We start from the raw sequence: 13,367 nt of genomic DNA, 5'->3' as shown, positions 1-13,367 counted from the left end.
TAATCCTATTATTCTGTCAGACATCTCTCTCCTTTCATCAGTTGAAAAAATAGCCTCCCGTAGAGAGTAAAATCTTTTATCATTTCAATGCTAGCTACAATTAACTTTGTTATTTTAAAGAACTTACTCTCTTACTGAAGAGACCTGAAGAAAAAAAGTCTTCAGTCAAAAGGACACCTACTGTCAGCATTGTTACTCTTTTATAAAAATTGCCTCATGTTGTGCCTTTTCAAATTATTTTTTTTTGTGAATACAGTTTGTAATTCATACACACATATGTGAGTGGCTGGATCACTGAATAATTAATATTAGACTTTATCTTCTGCTGTAAACAAATTGATTGTCTATAGCAACATGTCGCTTCTAGACTGATTAAGAAAAAAATAACTACAGGAACCTTTAACACAAGAACTTCGACACCAGCCAGCTGTTCAAGTCTAATCACCTTGGCTGCATTTGTTTAATAATGTAGCAGAGTTCCTCGTGCAACATTCACTCAGAATGTAAGAGATACCTTCAATAAAGTTGAATGAAAATTAGGCTGAATTACAGGAATTAGGATAAATCCTGGACATAGAGGATTAAGGCAAGTGAAGGAGCATCTTAAGGGTAACTAAAGTGCAGTACAGTAGAGGGCATGCTGTTCATTCTCTGCAGTAAGGGCCAAAGAAATGGCAGATCCTCAGGTTGTGACAAGTTTAGGGAAGAAATTTAATAGAAGTCCATGGACCCATTCCTAGCAGTAAATATTACTTGAGCTTCACCAAGGAAAAGTAGGGTTCAAATGTGACCATTTAGTAAATGCTTAAAATACTCACCACTCCTTTTTTTCAGGTGACCTGTGGATTTTGTTGGCCAGTTCATCCAAACAGTAGGCTTTTTCTGTGAGTCAAAAAAACTGTTATCTCAGTGCCTAATTTCCAGAGGATTTAAAAATTCTGATTTTTTTTTCCTCCATACAGTGCCTGATTTAACACGTAAGGAAACGTAAAGCTTTCATAATAGAGTATTATCAATTGGAAAAAAATGGTCACAAAGGTAACAAGGTAATGGAAGTGCAGATTCCATTATCCAAACCTTCTCTGGGACCTTCTCAGCCTTAAGGTCATTAATTTTTTTTGGTGATTACAGGAGTAGTTTTGTTAGTTCCATGCTTGAACTCTTGGCAAGACACTTAAAAAGACATTGCTTAATGTCTTTAGTATAACACAAATAATATTTTTTTTTTCTTTTTGGGAAATTATTTTAAGATTTATTTGCTCTGTAAAGACTAAGGAGGTATCTTCATCTCTTTTCCATGCACTTCTCCACCAATAAAAACAGAACTGATCATTACACAGTTAGAGATCTATAAAACTATTATGATTGTGTAGATAGATGACTATATTGGCTGGCCAGAATTCTATTTCTGATTCTTCCATCCAACACAAACAGAGAGTAAATGGTTTTGGCTTCAGTCTTGTTTTGGTTTTTGTTTTTTTTTTCTAAGTGAGCTTTTTTTGGGGGGGGAGGGAGGGGAAAGTGTTTGGTTTTGGTCTTTTTTCGGTTTATTTTGGATTTAGATGAATCATTACCTGAGTGGAGTGCCTCATGGTAACAGTATTATTATTTCATTTCCTTTTGGTTTGAAACAAACAAAATCCTTCATTGATATCAAATTCAATATTTTGCATTAGGTATTTTCTTCATACCCAGCATGATATCAAGAAAATGAATGCTGTCCTTCAGTTGACACTGGAAATATTTAAATTTTTTGCTAGGATTGTGCAAAGTGTTCTTAAAATGCATTGGCACAATACTCCATCATGACTTCATATAGCTAGGATAATGCACATTATTTTGCACTAAACACTGACATAATTCTAGTCAATGGGATTTTGCCTTGTAACAGTACTTAATTGGTGTAAAACCATGCTGACTCCAACTGCTTAAATGATCTCACTGAGTGGCATTGAGGTTAATTTTAATCTTGATTCTGTACTTCTGTGGTTTATGGGGCTGTGCCCAGTTTTTAGAAAAGAATGAGCCAGGGGAGAGCCACACAGTCAATAAAATAAACTTTCTCAGTACTATAATAATACTTCCTGGTACAGGTTTTAGCAAACTACAGTGAGTAAAAATCATCTGAAGAAATGCCCCACATACACCTTTCTGAGGCCGCACCTGTAATTGACCATACACAAGATGGTCAATTAAAAACCATAAATCAGCTTCAGCACAGCAATTCAGCAAAAACAAACCCTGGTGAGTCTGTGTCACTTTAGGCACCAGCTTAGAGTAGTCTCACTGTAATGAGACTATTTTAATGTTAACTATTCTTTCAAATGTACCACTCAGAAAAAATGCTCCATGGTATGATGTTCTACCACATATCTCTATCCGATATGTTTGGGTTGTTGTGGGGTTTTTTTTCTCAGTGCAGGACAGTCCCTGAAGAAAAGAATTTCAAACTTTTACTCAGACTTACGCTCCTCTTGTTTTTTTATTATCCATTACTTCCGCCATTTCTGGTTTTGAATTGCTTTCAGGACACTTGATGGAATCTTGAGTAACGTTGTGAATATAAATCTTATTTATACGAATAGGCTATGCGTTTGAAACAGAAATTTTATAGCAGATGGATACCACTGTACAGTATTGTGTACCGTCACGGTCACCTGGCTCATGGAAGAGGAGCAACAGGCTCCCTATGAATTGCATTGCATTCCTGATTCCATTATACATCCATTAGGGGGATATATATGGCTAACCTTTACAAGGTTTCAGGCCTTCATCTCTCAAAATATTCATCTACAGGAGAAAATATTTTTTCACATTGCCACAGGATCTCATCAGTTATTAAGGAAGGTCCCCTAATATTAATGTGGAAATATCTACAATGCCAGGAACTGGGATTCATCTTCAACGGTGTCCAAAGGAAAATTTGTTCTCTAGATAATCTAGATATTAAGGTTGCTGATAATGCACCCCTCACTAGGGAATATCTGATTTATTTTCAGTTCCCCATCATATCGTGCTTTCTCTGTGTTCCACAGAGAGCAAAATACAACAGTTTGGCTTAATTTTTGTTAGTTTAAAATTGGATAATGCTTTTGGCCCACTTATGGTTAAATGCTGAATTTTCCCAAGGACGTGTGGACTGTTTAATTCAGAAGGAAGGAAAGAGGGATTAAGCAATTGCTGTGGGTAGGTCCCATGGCAGTGCTTGAAAAGGTGCTCCCCACAGGGACAGCAGCAAAGCTTGGGGCCCTGCCGCCCAGACTTTTGCTGAAGATTTCCATTGCTGTAGTTTTTCTACTAATTATCTTCATTTTGACTCCTTCCTGACTCTTTTTATCCAGTTTGATCCCTTGGCCCTAGCATAAGCAGCTATTTGCTTCTCAGTTGTCTCTTCATGGCTCCTTACAGCAAATATAATAATCACCCAAAGAGATTTTTTTTCTTTCTTTCCCTGTAGAGATGTCTGCTTCTCAATGGAGAAAAGGTACCCCCTTTATGCAAGCAGCAGCATGACAAAAACATCCCAGGAACTTGGAGATCCCTCTCCGCAATAACAGTGCCAACAACATAAAACAATTCTTTTCTTCTTTCCCACCCTTCCCCACAGTTTTTGAGGAGCCATTCCCAGCTAGTCTTCTACCTTAGCCTTTCATTTGGCATCCCTTGAGAGGTTGAACTATGTTTGAAATTATTTTTTTCTTCCTAAAGCTTCTGTGACAGCAGAAGCAGCAGTTGTTCAACCAGGAATGTGTTAGACTGGGCACTAGGCAAATAAAACCCCTAAAACACAGCCCTCAATTTGAGGTTTGCTACTGCCCTTAAATCTGTTTTTACTTTTGAGTATGTTATCCAGAGACAAGACTTTCCTGAGATATAGAAGGATCTTACTCAAAACAGACAATGGAGAAACTCAAAAGATGAACAAGGGTGCTCTTTATCATGATCTTTTCCCCATCTTACTCTCAACCATAGACGCATTCTAACTGCTGGAAGAGTAAAGGGAAACACCAAATATCTGAACAAGCAGGAGCGTTTTTCTTCCTTGGTGTCTGTGCCCTTAGTTTTCAGTTCTTTTTTATTACACCTGCAAATAATTATCAAATACACTGTAAAATTAATAGCATTTTGCAATAGCTGTTTAAGGCTAAGCAATGTCCTTCAATGAGTCTGAATTTTCTCTGTAATGTGATTTTGGCTGTTTATGTTATGGAGCACATACAGGACAAACAGGGGATCAGGCCTGAGTTCTCAGCCAGCCTGAGTTCATGAAAGGTATGTGCTGCTTGATTGACCTGATCTCCTGTGATGAAAGTGTGACCCACTTAGTGGATGAGTAGAAGGCTGTAGATGCTGTCTACCTTGACTTTAGAAAAGCCTCTGACACTGATTACCGCAGTATTCTCCTGGAGAAACTGGCTGCTTATGGCTTGGACAAGTGCGGTGCTCACTGGGTAAAAAAACTAAAACTGTTTGGATGGCCCGGCCCAGGGAGTGGTGGTGAATGGAGTCACATCCAGCTGGCAGCTGGACTCAGAGTTGGGGCCAGTCATGTTTAATGTCTTTATCAGGACTGAGTGATTCCTCAGTCAGACTTAAACAATTCTATGATTCTATTAAAATATTGTCTCCAGCAGCAAAAGTATTGCCAGACTTTTGTTTCCCTAGCACTCCGCGAGATGAGCCAGTCCTGTGAGTAGAGGTGCTGAGTCACAATATGGATGTGTATGCAAAGTGTGAAAAAGCCACTGGAAGAATTAACTATTTCCAAAAGTTATAAATTGCTCCAGTCTAAGCTGAAGTTTGTGGTGTTTAACACAGTGCCTTGACTCTAAGGAAGTAACAGCACTGGGAAGGAACAGATGTGAGGCAAAGTAATATGCACAAACAAATCTCCAAGCCAAACCAAGGCCTGTAATTTAGTGCATACAGAGCAAAGTTACAGCCAAGGATCATATCAATTGTGGTTTTGATGGATAACTAAATACTACACAAATCTTTGGTTTGACGCAACTAAGATCCAGACTCCTCACTACTGTGGTACATTCATCATCATCAGTTCTTTTCTGTCCTCATCCTTCAGTTCTTTTGTTGACATTTCTGAGCCATTGACACAAGGACCCATATTTGGAGGGATTTCATCACTAGTTCTGAGTGCCTTGTATGTGTTTACAGTTTACTGACTCATCTCCAGGTGGGATTACACATTCTTCTCCTCAGAAGCTTAAGATATGTTCAGGCAGAATCAAAGGGGACATGGCTGCTTTAATAGATATGGAAACTCAACATTATTTATCAGCACTCCTGGCTTCCCAAGGATATTTATTTGCAAAGGCAATCTGGTCATGATGACTCCAAATCAGTGTCAGGAGAGAATACGGAGAGATATAAAGTGATGAGCGTGGGATGGAAGTGGAAGACTGCCAGGACTGGAACTGCAAAGAATGTATTTACAAGAGCTTCAGTGCAAAGGAAAATGAGGGCTCTTCCTGGCCCGAGAGCAAATACTGAAGGGTGTGTTTCTGAGCAAAGGATATTATTCTGGGAAACTGGTTCTGATGGGGGGGTCATCCAGTAACCAAAGCAAGGGCGTGATGCAAGGGTTAATGTGATCACTATATCTGCTAACATGAGAGCACTGAGTAGGAGTCTGGTACGTGCATTACTTCTGTTTTTCAAATTACTACAGCTGGTGGTAAAATACAGCATGCAGTTCTAGTACCAGTATTTCAAGCAGCATGTTAAAAATTAGAGGGTCAGGGAAGAACTGGGACTTTTATTAAATTATTGGGAGCTATGTATTTAATGAAATACTCAAGGACTTTGATTTAGTTAGCTTAATGAGGAAAAGCTTCATCTTATCAAAGGTAACTGGTCTGTTCCAACACAGTGAAAAGACACATGAAAAAGTTAACTCTTTTTGTGCTGAAAAAAGTAACAAGAGTGAATGTCTAGAAATTACACAAGTTAGACAAACGTAGCTTTCTCATTACTTCCCTGGAAGGGTTTAAGGCCAGATTAGATGGAGCTCTGAGCAATCTGTTTTAGCGAAAGGTGTCTCTGACCACTGCAAGGGTGTTGAAACTAAATGACCTCTAAGGTCCCTTCCAACCTAAACCATTCTATGATTATATGGCATTAATCTGTGGCATTTTTAAAGAGAAGGGCAACCAATGGAAGAACTTAGTACAGGCAACATTAGCAATTTCCAACATCAGCAATTTTTAAATGAAAATAGGAATTTTTTGTAGAAAAGAATAAATGTCTAGTTTAGACAGCAACTTCTTTAGTAATGTTTTACGTAATATTATATCAAAAGACAGCCTATACTTTTCCTCATTTAATCTAGGATGCATAACATTTCCAAAGTAACAATTTTAAGGCGAATCACAAGCATGCATAAAGAATGCCTGACTACAAACCCTGTGAGGAATTTTCACTATTTATTTATTTATTTTTCTCCAAAAACTATCCTTGGCTGTGCAATTGCCATGGTAAAATGTAGGTAGCACTGCAGTAGCACAAAGCTCAGCACTGGACACAAAATCCTTTTGCAAATCAAAGTGAACACTTGGGTGTTTAGTCTGTGCTGAGCTCCCTCCTGCTGCCTGCAGCTCACGAGCTGTGAACAGACGAAGCTGCAGCAGCAGCTCATGCTGCACCCTCTCCATAGTGGTTCAAAGAAAGGCCTAGGTGGAAAAAGTGTCTGTCCCTGACTTGTGAAGTAAGACTTCTCACAGAAGAACTGCATTTCACTAGGAAAATATAACTAGCAAGACTCGTGCTGGATTCTGTCACTCTAAGTCAAGCTGCCGTGTCTGCCTCAAAAACATCTCCTCGCTCTGCACAAGTTCTTGGCCTTTGTAGGAAAGCTACTAGGTAATATTTTTAAAACTGTGCTTTGATGAAGTCAAACTAAATTATTAAAATGGTCCCTTCTAAATTCAGAAAATATTTTAAAAAATGAATATGATCTATTAGCAGTGGAGAAAAAGAGATTTTATTTTAAAACCAAAGAACTAAAGTAATAGGTTTTTTTTATTGGCTAGTTAGTTGTTTTCAGAATCTGCACATGTACTGAATTGTGATCTTTAACACATAAAATAAATTAGGGCTACAGTTAAAAAAAAAATTAAAAATCCCTAATTTCAACTCCTAAACATTTCTTTAAGACTCTGGGAAAAAAAATGGACCAACTTTCAAATTCGACAAGCCCTCAGGAACTCCCATTGATCCTGAGGTGAGAAGCAGCAGAGGGGTGTTTAAAGCAGGAAGAACACAGATTTAGGGCTTTGACAAAGGAGCCCTGTCTCATCTTGCCATGACAGTTGTTAACACCTTAATCCAAACAACCCTCCCGCTCCTTGGCCTCAGAGTCACCATGCCATTTTCTAATCAGTGCCTGCAAACTACCTGGGGGCACTGCTCAGCTGCTCAGTTTGTGTTGCTGCTGAAGCATCTGAACCAACAAACTGGTGAAGAGGGGTACAAGCACATGTTCCCCTCAGCTCTGAGGATGGAGACCTCTTGGGAAGAGACAAGGTGGGCAGCTGCTAACAGTAGCAAACCACAGTGCCACAGGAAAAAGCCTCTTTTTTGTATTTTTGTTTGGTTTTGCTTTGTTTGAAGTTACAGACACAGCTGTGCCTGCAGAGATCAGACTTTTCACAGGACATACCTGGCTCTGTGAGGACAAAAACCCAAGTCTCCAAGGGGTCTAATGTAATCAAAACCCCAGGGATGCCAGGAGTCTAAGGCAACCAAGGGAGAATACTCTTCCCCTATGAATTAATCTTTAGAGACTTCCTAAAGTTCAGATTAATGATTCGGTCATGTAAATTCAGATAGCATTTGGGGATGATTTAGGCTTGCATTGTGCCAAAATATATAGAAGATATGCAAAATTTTCATTTTAAAGATGAAAGCTATTTTTTGAGTCCTACTAATGTAAAAATTATTCAAAAAGCAGAAGAATTTTTTTTAAATCATCAGATTTCTCTGCAAGTATGTAAAATATTTCTCCATGGCTACTTCACCGCATGTCTAATTTTAACATGGACTGAATTTTTGCAGGCAAATCGTAAATTCTTTTAATAAGAGACCTACTATTATTATTATACTTGTTGATAAAAACAAATTTTCACATGCTTGAACCCACAATTCCTTAACTTTCTAACTGTTCTAAACTTCCTGAATCCTTCTGCAATTTCTGAGAACATTGTCTGAAAGGAGAGCAACAAACTCATGAATATAGACAGCCCCTACCATCTCTCCCATGCTTAGTCCAACACGAAGTATTGGAAATTCCAGAGTATCTCCTCTATTCTCAAAATAAGGGACACTGACTTGTTCTATGAAGATGGCTTGTTTGCAGAATTTCTGCAAAGCAGCAGTTGTTGGGGGAATAGGAGGGATATTGGATGCAGATGGATCTGTCAGGGGGTATGGCTGTGAAAGTCTTCTGAACTATAACAACATAATTTTCAGATCTCTAAAACCGCCAGATTTTGGCCAACTTCAACAGCAATTGAAAAAGGCACAACCTTAATGTAAGGATCATGCTCCTCCCAAAGTTAAGCTCTCTGAGTCAGAGCCTGGAGTAAACTACCTGAGATGGCAACAATAATTTTTTAACAAAAATAAAATTATTTATTTTTCCGGATCTCATTCTTCTAAAAGGACAAAGAACTTTTCTGAAGTTTTCAAAAAGCACTTGGCTTGAAACAGAGAATTAAAACTTATTAACTAAAATAAAGGAAATAATACAGTAAATTAAAATAAGAATTGGTAATAGAAAATATTAGGCATATCTAAATATAGGTGTTAAAAATTCTATTTAATAATGAAAGTGATAATCCACATGACAGCTCTTATGTTTTTATTAAAGCAAATTATTAAAATGTCATTAAATTAAATTTTTATTTGTCTATGGTGGTTTACTCCAAACAACTAGGGTTACAGTTTCTTAGTTTTTATTAGCAAGAAGTCAGGAATAGTAAGATTTATCTTTTGGACATTTCTGTTTCTTTTTTGTAGGTATTATACACATACCTCTTCAGAGAAGTCAACAGCCTCATTCAAAACAGGGAATTCTGGTTGTCTTAAGAAGGAGTCTGGGACTCTGCAGACTGCATAAATCAGAAAAAATAGAGACTTCTGATCCCGAGACAATAAAATTATTATCTTATGTAATTGCAAAGACAATAAAAAAAAAAAAAAAAAGGAAATACTTCATAAATACTAAAAAAAAAGTATTCACAGAAGGTAGCTTTTTAAGAAGCAAGTCTGCCTCTTCCTACTGGCCTAATCAATACGAAGCCGCCCTGTGAAACTCTAAAACTTTCTGTTGTGGAGATTAGAAATCATCATATGCCCTTGTTAGAAGTCATCATCCCTTCAGTCGATCATCAGTTACAAGTCGATCATCCTTTCTCACACCATATGATTAAAGCCTTGTTCTGGAAAAGGTTTTATTTTTTTTAAGATATCCCACTGAATAGAGATGCTATGCTGATCAGAAGGTCTCTATCTTGATTTTCAATAGAAGCTCTCCATGCCAAACAGCTTGAAGGCAGTGGGCAGTGATGCTGAATGAGATTCCTGGAAGAATGAAACATAAACAATCTGCTTGAATATGTTGATCCCAGATCTTCACACTAAGGATATAAACATGAAGCCAATTACACAATATGCAAAAATATTGTATCACATCTGGATTACATATGCTCAGCTTCTTCTCCGTAGCAAAATCCTTTACAAAATTCATTACCAATTAACAGAAATATGACTATGGTGACAGATACAATTTAGCTACCAGAAAAAGGAAAAGAAAATCCTTTTCTACAGATCATATATATATGTGTGCGTGTGCGTGTGAATACACACATGCAAATATGTATATCTCAATAAAAAGTGATTAATGCTGCCAAGGCTTGCTAAAGCAGAAACAGATATTCTGTATGCTACATTCTTCTATCCTAACCCAGCTGATTTTCAAATGTGAACATAACAGTGGACTAATGCTGCAGCTGTAGTTACCTTTTCATGTCTTTTACTGCCTTGATGTAAGAAAAAACTGGAAAAATGTGTAGAGCTATGCATCTTAAGTAATGATTGGGTGAGAAAAGCCTACCAGGATAAACTGTTCAAGTTCTGTAAGAAAGTACAAGATACAGTCAAATAAATACTACTTACTGCTAAGATCGTCTTTTTTCCCCCACCTTTTGAGAGTATATCCCTAAATAAAATGACAATTAGAACTTACTGGGGTTTTAGTTCATGTAGATGACCAACATGGAAAAGCATATTAAAAAAACCAAACGTTCAGACCGAATAATTCAGTGTCATACTTATTTTACTGAAATTAAAGACAGCAGCACTAACAATAACATTTAAATTATTCTAATTTCTAATATATTTAAGTTGTTTTACTATCGGTGCCACTCAGCTTTTCTTTCCCACTTGGTGCTAACTACATAAAACTGCATTCTTCTGGCCATACATGATTATTTACATCCTAAAGCAATAAATCATTTTCATGTGGTGCCAACAAATAACAGTCTCACTATTCAGACACATCTCCCTCCCCTTAGGAATTTCACATGCACGAAGTTGCTACACAGAATATACAAATATGCTTTTTCCCCATCGCCTGTCACAGACTACTCAAAATAAATCTGGAGTCTTAGGATGGCAACAGAATTCAAGTTAAAAACCACTGTTTTAAAAACTTGGATTATTGTTTTTGTTAGTCCTTCTTTCTTTTTCCGTTAAGAGAATTTATCTGGATTAGCTGATGGTGTGTGCAGCCTTTGTGTCATAGTAAAAAACATTCACTGCCTTTCCCACTATTGTGATAAAACTTATTAATAAGCACTGGATGCCCTCAGACCCATTCCTTGTGTGATTTGGTTTTGGTTTTTTTAAACAAATAAAAGTGTTTCTTCATATAGAATACAAGAATACAAGAAAACTGGGCAAAAACTAATAGGCCCTTAGTACTTCTGTTTAATGCATCTACGCTTCCATCTTGTAATACTTAGAACATAGGAACAGGGGTATGCGTGTGTGCAGTGTAACTCAACTTGCTAAAATCACATGCATAAATGTAAGATAGGGGCTTAAACTCTCAGTAAAGTACTTAATTTGCATAATTTGAATTGAGGAGAGGAGTAGTAGTGGCAGTACCTGGCAGATTAAATGTAAGAATAGACCTACAAGGGAAAGGATCTCCTTTTCCAAAATATTTGAAGCCATGAGCAATCTAGTATGTTCCAAATTGAAAGCAGTCAATTTTTTTACAGGATTTTTATGAACCTTAGGAATGAAAATTAATTTGGACAAGTTGAAAGAGAGACTCAACTCCATGACTAACATGGGAATTACCCTAATCCTCTCTTCAACTCAATCATGGAATTTTAACAAGTTTTTTCTGGAAGCCCTTGAGATCTCCTAGCTTGAACATTACTTGTGTCCACTATTTTTCATACTAGTTCAAACACACTCATAAATGCAATCTGAGGCTGAATTAGGAGGTCAACCCTTTGAGTTTTAAATCACTTGGTTGAATCTTGGCCAGAAATTGCCAGCTTGCTGGCTCTTGCATGATATAAATGGAAAACCTTGAAAATCTCATCCTAGCACCAGTACTACCTGAATTTTCAGCTATGCCTACTTAATGCTAGATTATTTCTGTGGGGGAACAAAACACAAAAGGTGTTCTCTTGGGTTTATGCTACAGATTAAAGAGGAGTCATTCATGTTTGGAAGCAATGTACAAGTTTCTCCTCTGCTCTGCTCTCCCAAACAAACGCCTCTCACCACAAAGAGATGTGGGGCAGATACCTCAAAAGGCACTACCCACCCCTGATCTCTTATCTCTGTATCACAACACGCAGAAGTAGGGAGCCAGAGGAAACTTTTGGTTTTAAGTAAATTGAGGGAAGCCCTCTGCTTGTTTCTAACTTGTTCAAGGCTGGAAGATTCAGTAAAATGATGTTGGCGAGAGCAATTTTTCTGCCAGTGTTACTCATCCTGCCAAGTGAATTTAAAGGCAGCAGTAGAACCATAAGAAGCATCAGCCAGAGCTCAGATCTGGTAACTTTCCAGATATGCTGCAGAGCCTTTAGTTTTTCAGGCCTTTAGGGATGGATGGGTTGAAGGATGTGAGGGGCCAGGCTCATTTAGGTGACAGCTAATTATTCTCATCGGACAGCTGGTTTATGGAGTAGTTTATAATGTGAGCTTTGCATTCTGTAAAACACTTGTAAAAGTGAATAAATGCTCAAACACAGCCATTAGCAAATGCTAATATTTTGCCTACCTATCAGAAAATACAAACAGGAATCTATTACTCAGGGAAAGTTACTGTTTCATAAGCAAATCCAAGCATTTCTTTTTAGAATTGCTAAAAAGACCAAGCACATGATCCGTCAGGTGCAAAACCGGGAAACTCGTCCTTGCAACAGGATACAAACATCAGCTGTGCCCTTCTTGCTTACTTTCCCTCAGTCTTGGGCTGCATTTTAATCCAGAAACTCATGCCCAGCCGTAGCTCCCTTCCCTCATTGTTCTCCACAACTCCTGGGGGATCGGTACAATTGCACGGGCTGCAACTTTAAAGAGGGAAGGCAGGGGAGGGGGGTGGCAGGGGGGATGTTTTGCTGGCTGAGGCCGCCTCTGCTCGGCTGAGCCTCATTTGGTGTCTAAGCCTTGCAGGTGGCGTCTGGCTCGGCCGGTGCCGGGCCGGGCTCTGCTCTGCCCCGCGGAGGCGGCGGCGCTGCACAGGCGGCATCACCCCGCAGCATCACCCGCAGCATCACCCCGCCGCCTTCTCCTTTTCCTCTCCCTGTCCCTGTTCCCGGCCGCGGGAGCGCAGCTGCGCCGCCGCTCACCAGTGACCGACCGCTATTTTCAATTCCCGGGCTAATGAAACCACCATCGTAAAAGCACGTACTTACCCCGCCTTTCCCCGAGAAAAATATAAAGGCAATTCCGCTGTTTCCTTTCAAAACATTGAGCGTGACGGTTTGCGTTATTTTCTAAAGGGGGGGGGGGGGGGGGGTGTTGGGAAGAGTATTTTTCTTTCAAGTTCAGGTGGTAAAGATGCTCTAAAATAAATAATGCACCATTTTTGAACGAACACTTCATGAGATTGCCTAGGGGCCAATGCCTACGAATCCTCCCCTTGCTAGGTCCCAGGATGAAGAGCTGTGATGCACAGGCACAAAACAACTTTGCCGATTGCGGGCTGAGCGCGAATCCGTGCGGGCTCCGCAGAGGACCCGGCACTCGGTACCCGCTGCTGGGACCGCTCCCGCTCCCGCCCCGCTCCGCTCCGCAAGAGACATTCTTGGACCCGCGGACCCAGC

Source organism: Zosterops lateralis, assembly GCF_965231275.1.
Source record: "Zosterops lateralis genome assembly, chromosome: 1".
NCBI classification, from domain to species: Eukaryota; Metazoa; Chordata; class Aves; order Passeriformes; family Zosteropidae; genus Zosterops; species Zosterops lateralis.
This window is presented reverse-complemented; position numbering follows the sequence as displayed.